The sequence below is a fragment of the Amblyomma maculatum genome, chromosome 2 (genome assembly GCF_055883805.1).
Source record: "Amblyomma maculatum isolate TAMU_Amacu chromosome 2, ASM5588380v1, whole genome shotgun sequence".
NCBI lineage: Eukaryota > Metazoa > Arthropoda > Arachnida > Ixodida > Ixodidae > Amblyomma > Amblyomma maculatum.
The window spans coordinates 138,860,273-138,871,896 of NC_139345.1; positions in this window are offsets into that span (position 1 = coordinate 138,860,273).

The window sequence follows — 11,624 nt, forward strand, 5'->3', positions numbered from 1 at the left end:
ACAAATTATATTATTTTAGGTCCCAACTCGTAATCAGGGTCACTTCGTAATAAAAGGAAGATTTTCTCCATTAATATTCGCCTGAGTGAAAGTCCTTTTTTTACAGAAAACCGCAAATATTGCAGTAATTCAGGCCTGTATAATCACAGCTTTATGTAGGCGAAGGAGACATTTTGTGGATTCATTCAGGCCGGTAATCAGTCTACTTTGCGCCGCCTCCTCTTCGTAGGTTTTCTAGAAGACTGAGTGAAGGCCTTCCTTGCCAAATCTTTAAATATATCAAAAATTACCGCTCACACGGTACTGCTGCCGGAGAATTGTGGCTCAAGTGATCTGTTATTTTTTACTCGAAGCGTGAAAAGCACGCTCCGCAAGAAGTCCAGCATGTTCCAATCTGTGAGACAAAAATATTGGACAAAATCACGATTTACAAAAGTTAGGAGCAGCTGCCAACTCGCGTTGCTCATTTAGAGGTCGAATGATAGAATACCTATCAACCTCCCTGGGCTCCTGAGTGTCGCTTTATCCTCCATACTCCTAATCAATCCAGGATGAAATACTGATAGCCAGGGAACAGTCGGGTGTTAAACATAACGAGAGGCATCATGGTGTCTCCTGTGCTCTTCTTGTTCTATACCCGAGTGGTAACGTGAGCTCCTCTACCGATCCTTCATGTAGTTTGCGGAAGGAACGCCGACGATAATCCAGGAAGATACCCGGAGCTCCGCCAGCGAACCCAACTGAGAGGGAAGAAAAGGGCTTCAACGAAACATCATAGAACGCATAAAAGTAAGCGCGTGATTCAGCAAGAATTTCAGACCTGGTTCTGATACGAGGCAAGTAAACAACTCAAATCGAACGAACGCTTCGTTGGAGGTGAAACGGAGTTGCCTCCGTGTGTTGTGCGATGTCAGTGCAAGTTAAAGAGCCCCAGGTGGTCGAAATTTCCAAAGGCCTCCACTATGGCATCTCTCATAGCCTGAATCGCTTTGGAACATTAAACCCCACAAACCAGCCAACCAACCGAACGAGCTGATGATAATTGATCTAAAGCTCATTCAAGCCAGACTGAGCTCCTGCTACGACGGTCTGCGCATGCCGAATGAGAAAATACATGCGTTAAATGTCGACGTTTGTGCAGAAGACGTCTCAGCTATAAAGGAGTACGAGGAGACTGCTACATGGAAAATGAGGCTGCTCAGCCCCCACATCTACAGCTTTCAAGCGAATATTCCCGCCACCAACAGCCGTCATTTTACGAAGGTAGCAAATGAGCTCCACTGCTGCAGCTGCATTGCCTACGAACGCGGCTTTTTCAAAATTTTCACCGAATCTCCTTTCCACCTAACGACCGATTCAATCATTGAGCTCAAAGAGAGGCAAATGCACGTGGTAAGTGCCACAGTTTTCACGCCGATGCCTGATTTTCATTTATTCCAGTCAACCTCAAAGCCATTCATGGAGCAAGTTCAATAGAACATGGCATCGGAGGAATTTTTATTGATGAGAGGAATTATTTTAAGTGAACCCAAAGCAATGCCAGACGTCACAGAGAACTGGCTGCCATACAGCGGTAAACACCGTTGGGCCATACGTATTTCTATCAGAGATCGATCCTTATGGGGCTCCCTCCGAGTACGCAAAGCATCGAGCCAGTTACACGCGTCGAACGGCAGAAAGGCGCTTCGTTTTTGTGTACATGCGAGATTGCTTTCGGACCGCCATCGGAAGAAGACTGAAAGAGTGCACCATGTTGATCGTTTAACTGAATTTATACCATTAGAGCGAGCAACGAGAGTAATCAAGAAGGAAACCATAGCAAAAGACTGAAGTGCATTCAATGAATCTGCACAAGAGAAAGACAGCCAACTGCAGAGAGCCTACCTCGAAGAACTTAGAAGTGGAACGTCTGAAAAAAATGTGCGGAAGAAACACACTGCGACAATGAATCTGGCGGACACGCCGACTTCTGTAGAGTGTGTGAAAGAGGCCCAGGTGGCAAGCGAAAAGCTTGTCTCTTGTGTTATTGCGCAAATGAAAGAACGCATATGCATATGCATTGCGCATTGCTCATATGCGTTGCGCAAGAGATATGAATAAAGACAACAAACCATTGAACACGATGAAAAAGTGCTGACAGCAGTATCACAAATACAGAAAGAAAGCAAGGCCAGTGCGCAGAAAAAGAACACGGTGGAAAGCCAGAGTATTTTGTGAGAGTGTTTTGTTGTGCCACAATGCGCGCGTAAGTGTGTCGGTGCTCACTTCGAACGTGTCCGTCAAAACGTCGAGCAGCAGCTGTGTATTTCCAATAGTGCGCACTGATGCTGGTGCACGAGCATTTTCATCTTGGCAAGATGGCTCTACAATGTGTCACCAAGAAAATGACAGAGCACGCGTGAACCAGTCAAACTGAGCCTCAAGTCAAAGGTCCAGATTAAACAGATGGGCAGTGCTTTGGGTATCGAGCATTTGAACTTCGACTTGAATGTAGGTTACATTGTACAATTTTAAGTTGTGCTGCCACAGCCCTTCTTGTTTTGCACTGCTGGTGCTCTTGTTGCGAAAGTTGGAAACCGGTTTTCGTAGATTATCTCAAATCATCATTTACGAGTGAGATGTTAGTACCGACTTCACCCTGGTGGTCATAAGACCATTGATGTGACGCTGTTTCAGCTTCGAGCCGTCTAACCTCAGGGCGCAGAGCGTTTTGCAGAATCATGAAGGAATCTACAAAAAGAAAGAAGAGTACGAGGAAGTGGTTTGACGAGTGCGCGCGAGAGAGATTGAGCGCCATGCTGCCACATTGACGGCAGTGGGAACAACCGGGGATTAAACGTACTGGTGGCTTCTCTTCTTCTTCTAAAGCATGGTCGTACAGCTTAACTAAACCTCACCTTAACATTTATATTGTGTGACGGTTTGCCCCCGGTATAGCTGGGTAATGTGGTAGTCTTGGACAGTATAATAACGCAAAATCTGTGAAATATTCAAGACACGAATTTGGAGACTGGTACTTAAATGAGCACAGGCTACCTGCAGGCGAATTGAGAAACCGCAAGTGAAGCATTACAGTGAAGTTATTATTGCTGCAGGTAGTACCATCCCAAACGCTTTCCTTGGCCTCGCCGACTGTTGGCTTCTTTCCTTCATGTATTATAACGAGCACCCTCATTTCCCCTAATTTCCCTTTCCCCTTTGGGGGGGGGGGGGGGGTCACGGTTCTGGCAGTCTTGAAGCCATAGGTAGCGTAAGAGGGTTCTAGCATAGCTTTCGCCCTCGCTCTTGATCACGTTCTACGTGACGCTGGCGGAAACAAAGGACGTTCCACGTCCGCCGCTATGGCTGAGGGTGGCGCTGGTGAACACTCTCAAGGTTCGTATACAGACAACATAAATACCCAAGCAAGTAGCAGGGGGGACAGCGGCCGATGTAGCTCAGTTGGAAGAGCACCGGACGCGTTATTCCGAGATCGTGGGTTCGGTTCCCACCATCGGCACGTTGTTTTTTCTTCTACTTTGTGTTTAATTATCTTTCCCCTAAACAGATTACATTACTAATTTCTGTGATTATCCAAGTAAACATTTAAAAAAATGCATAAAATACCACACCCAACGCTTTCCTTGGCCTCGCCGACTGTTGGCTTCTTTCCTTCATGTATTATAACGAGCACCCTCATTTCCCCTTAATTGATCTGCTTGTAGCTTACGGGGGTGTCGGTTCCGGCAGTCTTGAAGCCATAGGTAGCGTAACAGGGTTCTAGCATAGCTTTCGCTCTCGCTCTTGATCACGTTCTACGTGACGCTGGCGGTAACAAAGGGCGTTCCAGGTCCGCCGCTATGGTTGAGGGTGGCGCTGGTGAACACTCTCAAGGTTCGTATACAGACAACATAAATATCCAAGCAAATAGCAGGGGGGACAGCGGCCGATGTAGCTCAGTTGGAAGAGCACCGGACGCGATATTCGGAGGTCGTGGGTTTGGTTCCCACCATCGGCACGTTGTTCTTTCTTCTAATTTGTGTTTAATTATCATTCCCCTAAACAGATTACATCACTAATTTCTGTGATTATTCAAGTAAACATTAGGAAAATACATAAAGTACCATCCCCAACGCTTTCCTTGGCCTCGCCGACTGTTGGCTTCTTTCCTTCACATATATATATATATTGTAGGGGGTGTGTTTATTCAGTCCACGTAGAGGGATTCAGCTGCTCAGGATGAATTCGCAGCGGAGCGTCAGGCGTACCGAATCACGAAGACAATGACAAACTTCTTCGTCCTCGCGAGCGCCAGCACGCGATGCATGTCAGTGGCAATACGATGAAGATTACCACACTACAGTTTTCCCCCCGGGTATAGAAGGAGCCATCCTGGTGACTCATGGAGCCGAAAGGACAGACGGATCGTAGTATGGCTTGATTCTGTCTACATGAACTAGAGGCCAACGATGTCTTCTATATAACTGGTGAACGACTCTTCGGCCTTGCTGAGTGCGCTCACGCAAGCGTTGTTCTGCTCGGAGCTTGCGAACTGCAGGGCGGCCGAATACTTCCGAAAAAATTCTTCTTAAATGCAGACCAAGATGGCAGGTCTGCCTCATGGTTGCGAAACCAGAGGTTCGCCACGTGAGTCAGATAAAAGATTACGTTACTTAGTTTGGTAGTGTCGTCCCATCTGTTGTAGCTACTGACACGCTCGTACGTCGACAACCAATCGTCGACGTCTTGATCGGCCGTGCCACTGAAGAGGCATGGGTCACGCTGCCGTAGAGGTCAAAACAGGGGACCGTGGTTGGGAGGGGTGGTGATGTCGAGGCGGTATCATCCGGCATGGTGGACGCAGATGGCAATGTGCGGCTTCTTAGTTCCAGGGTAGACGGGAACGTACCCAACAGCACCTGCACCAATTGTAGGGGGTGTGTTTATTCAGTCCACTCAAGGGATTCAGCTGCTCAGGATGAATTCGCAGCGGAGCGTCAGGCGTACCGAATCACGAAGACAACGGCCAACTTCTTCGTCCTCGAGAGCGCAAGCACGCGATGCATGTCAGTGGCAATAACGATGAAGATGACCACACTACAATGTATATATCTAGATAGATACATACCACATAAAAACATACCAATGGCCAAGTATTTAGGAAGAAGAGATGCGCCACAGCAGCCTTAAAATTGTTAGAGTTGGTAATATACGTGCCTGGGAAATTGCCACTATCATGGATGCTCTGAGGAAATGAACAAAAGCGATGTTCAGTGGAGAAGATCGAAGCGAGCTGAAATATTTGTGCGGGTAGTTAGCACCCAGTTCATAAAGGGAGAAAAGTTAAGGTGTCACAGTTGATCTCGTGAAAAAGTCATAGGCGGAAAATTGGAATGTGCAGCAAAAGTAAAGACGATAATAATGTGGCTGTCATGGCGATAACACTGGAATTCTGATGATAATTTGAAAGTATAGTACGTGACGCTCGGTTTTGCTGAGACGATAACACTCAAGCTCAGAGTCCCAGACAGAAGATGCTTGTTTCTATTAGGCCGTACAAGTGGTTTATAAGCAGTAGTTAAACTGGGATAGAAGAAAGATGGAATTTTCTACGCAGGTACTCCAACATGTGCGACGTGCAAGCAAGAACAGTTTGGCTATGCAGCTTCTCTGCTTGTGCTGAAATGTGCTAGCTGAAACTCTGATCAAGGGGTTGATTCTGTGGCCAAGTACTGAGCCAGCTGGATGAAAAGGCAATAAGAGAGAACTCAGACGCTAGTGCTCGGGGAGCACGAAGGAAAACACTTCCTGTTCTGAATTAGAGAAGTCTAGAGCACGGTGACCATATTTGCGCTTTCGGAAATGTTGCGCGTGCTCACAATTGGGTCATTGTGTCCCTCCTGCCCAAGCCAACTTTATTTTGGCCCGAGCCCTGTACGAGTTCGAATAAATTGAGCTTTCGAGCAACCCATGCACGGCCTGTGGGCCGTGCCAAGAGTGCGCTTCGGGCCGGCTCGAGTCCGGGTGCAGTTTTGAACTGCAAGCACCGGATTGTGACAGAAGAAACCTACTTACCATTATTTCGCCTTTTGCTTACCTCGGTTTTCTCTGGCTCTGCGCCGTGTTTTTCCTGGTGCACTGAGAGCGGCCGATAAGTCCAATTCATGGCTAAAAAGATGAATGTTCCGAAGAATATTAGAGCTGTGTTTGATAAAATGTAGAAAAGATGTGTCAAAATGGTCATAGAGCCTGATTTGAAAACATACCTTGTGTATCACAATTGCTTACACGTCTTTTATCTATCAGTATTTAACCACGCAACGAAAAAATTGCGCCTATTCCAGGAATGCTTTTATAACCTATTAATGGAACAAAAGGCAGGGTTGCATTATCTGGACTGAACACAAAGCTATGTTTCCTCTCGCTGTCGACGCTATTGTTGAACCCTCGTTTCATATTACACCATTGTATAGAGTGAATATCTGAGGCTGAGAACAATGCTATGACAGGCAGTCTGCCATCTTCGCTGTTGCAAAGAGCCGAACGAGACAGTTACCCTATTGTAGGAGGAATATTATTTTTATCGTGAAGAGGAAAGCCAAGAATACAAAAAAATAGAGATTACTGAATGCTATAGTAGTACCATGCTCTAGTGCGTCTTTGCCATTTTCTGGACCGGCATTATTTGAGCATGCTTCTGTCATTCCTGTATATTAGTCGATGGATCAAATCGTATTCACGATACCCTTAATAATAGCGCGTGTGTATAGAATTATTTTCAAAGCCATTTCAAATATGCATACTACCGCATTATGCCATTATCAAAGAAATACGATATGTTCGATATGCGGTTCACGAAAATTCTACTCATAGAAAATATTCTAACACTACGAAAATCCCGCCGTTCGAAGGAACTAACTAAAAGTACTTGCTTCAGTGCGGGTCTGTAATGTTAGGAAGTATGGCCCCAGGTCTCAAATGGCTTAAAATTTAATGCGTCAGGGGGTATATAACGCATAGTGCAAGAAACAACGCACGTTATGCTCATGCAAAACTAGTTTTCTGTGACTAATACCTTGTAGTAAAAGCGTTCCAATTAGGGCTGAGTAAACGAGCTGCTTACAAGAGAGTGCTTCTGATATCCGGAATCAAACACGATTTTATTAAACTTCTTGAACCATGCCGCTTCATCCGAACTTAGAGGTCCGGGGCAGTCATTATGAACTTCGAGAAAGCAATACCCTCAGCAATACGCTCAGACCACCACTGCAGCGAACGGTAGTGTATTTGTGTGCGGAGCCTTGAAACAGCTGCCGCAAAAAAATACTAAAGGGTGTGATAAGCTATTTTGAAGCCAGTATTAGAAGCGAATCGAAAATTTAGCAGCATATCCCTAGTGAAAAATCCCGTATCGCGACAAACGGGTTTGAACCGGTCCTGTATTATCCCGTATAAATTTGATACCGGTGTGACCAGTCCTGTATGAAGCTTAAATGGTTTATATCGGACAGGTCATGTCCGATATGAATCTCAATCCGGACGGTCCAGTCCGGTATAGAGTTAATACAGGGCAGACGAATTCCGGTATGCAACTTATACATGACATCCCAATCCGGTAGTGATGTGAAACAGGGCGGACCAGTCCTGTATGAAGCTTAAACGGGTTTATATCGGACAGGTCATGTCCGGCTTGAATCTCAATCTGGACGATCCAGACCGGTATCGAGTTAATACAGGGCAGACCATTTCTCGTATGCATCTTATACACGACATCCCAGTCCGGGTACGGGTCACTGCGCCAGCTAAAAACAGCAACTGTAGTTAACAGCATCGTAAGATATAACCACCCCTTCCATATATCCCTTTTTCATGCATCATCACGTACTACCAGAAATGCAGTATTAGGAAACTTTAATCTACCGCCCACCCATAATGTGTATGGAGAACGACGGCTGTCTTTCATAGGTGCTAAAATATGGAACACTCTACCACAAGAAATAAAATACGCTCGAACTTTCGCGTCTACAGCTAAAACATATTTTCAGCGCATTCATTATATGTGATACTAATACTGTGCACCGTTGGCATCTGATATATTACTGTAATGTAGCACGCACGATGTTTTTCTCTTTTTTTTTTTTTTTTTTTTTTTTTAATGAAGCGATTGTTCATTGTTCTGCTTGTTTTTAGAATTTGTATTGATGTATACATCCTACTCCCCGCTGTTCCTGGTTTGTATTGTGCACGAAACGAAGTGTCTGCATCATTGTATCTCATTTCTTGGACCCATAACTAGCCTATGGCTACGGGTCCAAACAGTGTTGGACATATCTTTATTGTATTTTTCAAGAAAAATAAAGAAAGAAAGAAAGAAAGAAAGAAAGAAAGAAAGAAACAGGGAGGACCAGTCCTGTATTGAGCTCATATACAGGACAGGTCATGTCCGGTTTAACAGAAACCGGTCAAATCCGAAATGAATGAAACTGATACGGGACAGAGTATTTCCGCTTCTCAGTACAACTCGGGCGGATCGTGAAGCTCAGCCAGGATGACCACGTCGGAATATGCCTTCACGCTAAATAAGCATGAAACCATACATAATATACGTTAAAACATTTCTGTATATGTGGAGTACGCGTTGTTTCGTACATAACTAGAAGATAAAAAGCCGTGGATGTGTGCGCTAGCAAGTACATACGTGCATCGCGTTTTGTTTTTGCATGGGCAACAGTCGCTGCAGCTTGTACGATCTTGCGGTGCCTCTTCACAATCTGCGACTGAAGATCTGCCACCTTCAAAGCGAAAGTGCTAGCAAGAACGTAGCTTTTCGTTAGCGCGGATAAAATACGCTCGAGAATAAATGAAGCATCGCTGACTATCGAAATTATGCACAGGTCAGCCGAATATCGGGAGTCGCTTCCTCGAGTGTTTACGCATGCAAAACACTTGGTCAGAAGTACATTTATTGACGTCGCGGCTCCGCTGGCAGCAGGTGAAGCTAAAACAAGCAGTATTACAAGTGTTGGTGCACCGCATATATCTATATGTAGCAAAAATTGCATGCGTTCGAAGACGATGACAAAACACATAAGCACTAGGAAATTGTGACATTCGGTGGTTTGTCTGCAAGAAAGCGATACATTGTAAAGATGCGGGACACGGATAACCCTTCGTGATAGCCAGGAAAAAGATGCAGCGTGTTTAAAGGGCGATCGTTCAATTACGACCACAAATTCTACACCCTACAAAATACACAAACTACAAAAGAGCAATCTCGACTACATAAGAAGATATATAACCACCATCACCGTGTCCTGCAGTGGTTAAAGTGCGTGTTTGCCGTCCCAAAAGACTGAAGTTCGAATCACATGTAATTTTTTTTCCTTTTCTATTTTCTTTCTGTTTCTTTTTCTTTTTTTCTTTTCTTTTTTTTTCTTTTTCAAATGTAGTAGTGTTATGTATTATTCAGCCTGTATCAATTAACCAGAAACCAGCGAACGCGTCATTTCTGGAACTGATACCGGGCAGAGTATTCCGCTTCTGAACAGAAGCCGGGCCGATCGACGAAGCTCAACCAGAATGACCATGCCGGACACGCCAGCGCTCTAAATAAGCATGATACCAAACATGTTATACAACCGTTCTGTATATAAAGGGCGCGCTTCGTTTCCCAAATACCTCGAAAATGCGAAGCCGTCGAAGTGTGCGCTAGCAAGCATATACGCGCGTCGCGTCGCTTTTGCGCGTACAACAGTCGCTGCAGCTCGTACGATCTTGCGGTGCGTCTTCATATCTGCGACTGAAGATCTGCCGCCTACAACACGAAAGTAGAAGCACGAACGTATCATTTCGCTAGCGATGACAAAAACTGCTCGAGAAAAAATAAACAAACATCGCTGACCATCGAAAGATGCGCAGATAGCCGCCCACCGCGCGACGCGTTCTCGAATGTTTACATATTGAAACCGCTCAGTCGGAAATGTATTCACTGGCATCGATGCTCCGCTGGTAGCACGTGAAGCTAAAACGCCCAGTATTACAAGTATTAGTACAGCGGATATCTCATTGTAGGAAAACTTACAAGCGTGCGTAGACGATGAAAAACACATCAGCACTAGTAAAGTATATCTCGAGGTTTGCCTTCAATAAAGCGACGCATTATAAAGATACGCCACATTTGTGAACCCTCGTGAGAGCCTGCAGATATTCAACGTGTTTAAAGGGCGATCGGTGAATTACAGCCACAAATTATACTGCCAAGAAAAATATAAAAGTACGAAAGAGCAAAAGTAGCTACATATATTGAATAATCACCACTGCAGCAACAAGTTGCTGTAGAGTTAACACTGCGTAATTGACCTCGGTCCCCCGTTTTGGGAATTAGCACAGTATGAGAAGATGCAAAGGACGGCGGCAGCACATTAAGGTCATATGCTTCATTATACATTTTTTCCAGTACCGGCGAGAGAAAATCCTGGAAAGATTTATAAAATGCGGCGCTAAGTCCATCAGGGCCAGGCGATTTGCCGGGGTTCAAATTCCCAATAGCGCATTTCACTTCGTCCTCCGTGATGGGGGTCTCTTGGAGTAGCAATGCTCCAAATAGATCTTGAAAAAGCTTTTGATAGAGTGCCCCACGACTTGCTTTTGTGTATATTAGACTATGTCAAGGTCGGATGCGTCATCAGAGAAGGAGTTGCTATGGCTTACAGTGCTTGTACAACTAGACTAATTGTGAACAAATCTGTCGGTGACAGTATTGCTGTCCAACGCTCAGTTCGTCAAGGTTGCCCCCTTTCACCTCTTCTCTTTTGTATCTATCTTGAACCCTTATGTTTAAGCATTATCAAGCACGAGAAAATGCGGGGCTTCAAGCTGCATCAAGCAGAAGTGAAGCTTTTGGCTTATGCCGATGATGTCGCGATGTTTTGTGTAGACTACGAAAGCATCGTAGAAGTTGTGAAAACTGTAAAAGATTTTTGCGCTGTAAGCGGCAGTGCTGTTAACTGGGGCAAGTGCCTGGGCTTCTGGCACGGTGACTGGCCAGCGACCCCAGGCATTTTTGCTAACATGAAATTCGTTACCAACCCTGTCAGCTACCTTGGTGCCCCTCTTGAATCGTATCAGGACAGTGACCCATACTGGAAAAACCAAGTCGGTAAATTGAAAGATAGTGTGGACAAATGGAATGGATGGCAGTGGTCGGTGTTTGCGAAGGCCACGATTTGTAATTTGTTTTTAGTGACAAAAGTTTGGTACGTGCTTCAAGTGTTATATTGTTCAAGAGCTAATGTCCAAAAGATGCATCGTATCTTTGCCGTCGGACAAATCTCTTCCGCCGGGTGAAGGACGGCGGGCTTGGTTTGGCACATCTGTTTCTGCGCCAGTTAGTCAATCGTTTCATGTTTTTGAGGAATGTGAAAAATCCATTTCTTCGTACGGTCTGTCAGTTACGCCTGGGTCAAGCTCTCCCGGGAATTGTCGTTTCTTCTGACCGCATGTCAGGAGGTGTCCACGGGTATCTAAGGGAAGTGGTCTTGGCGTACAGGTTCTTGATGGTGCGGTTTACTTTAGACTATTTGTGGAGTGTAAACCGGAAAAAACTGTATAAAGACTTGTGCGATGTGGTGCTTCCAGAACCGTTG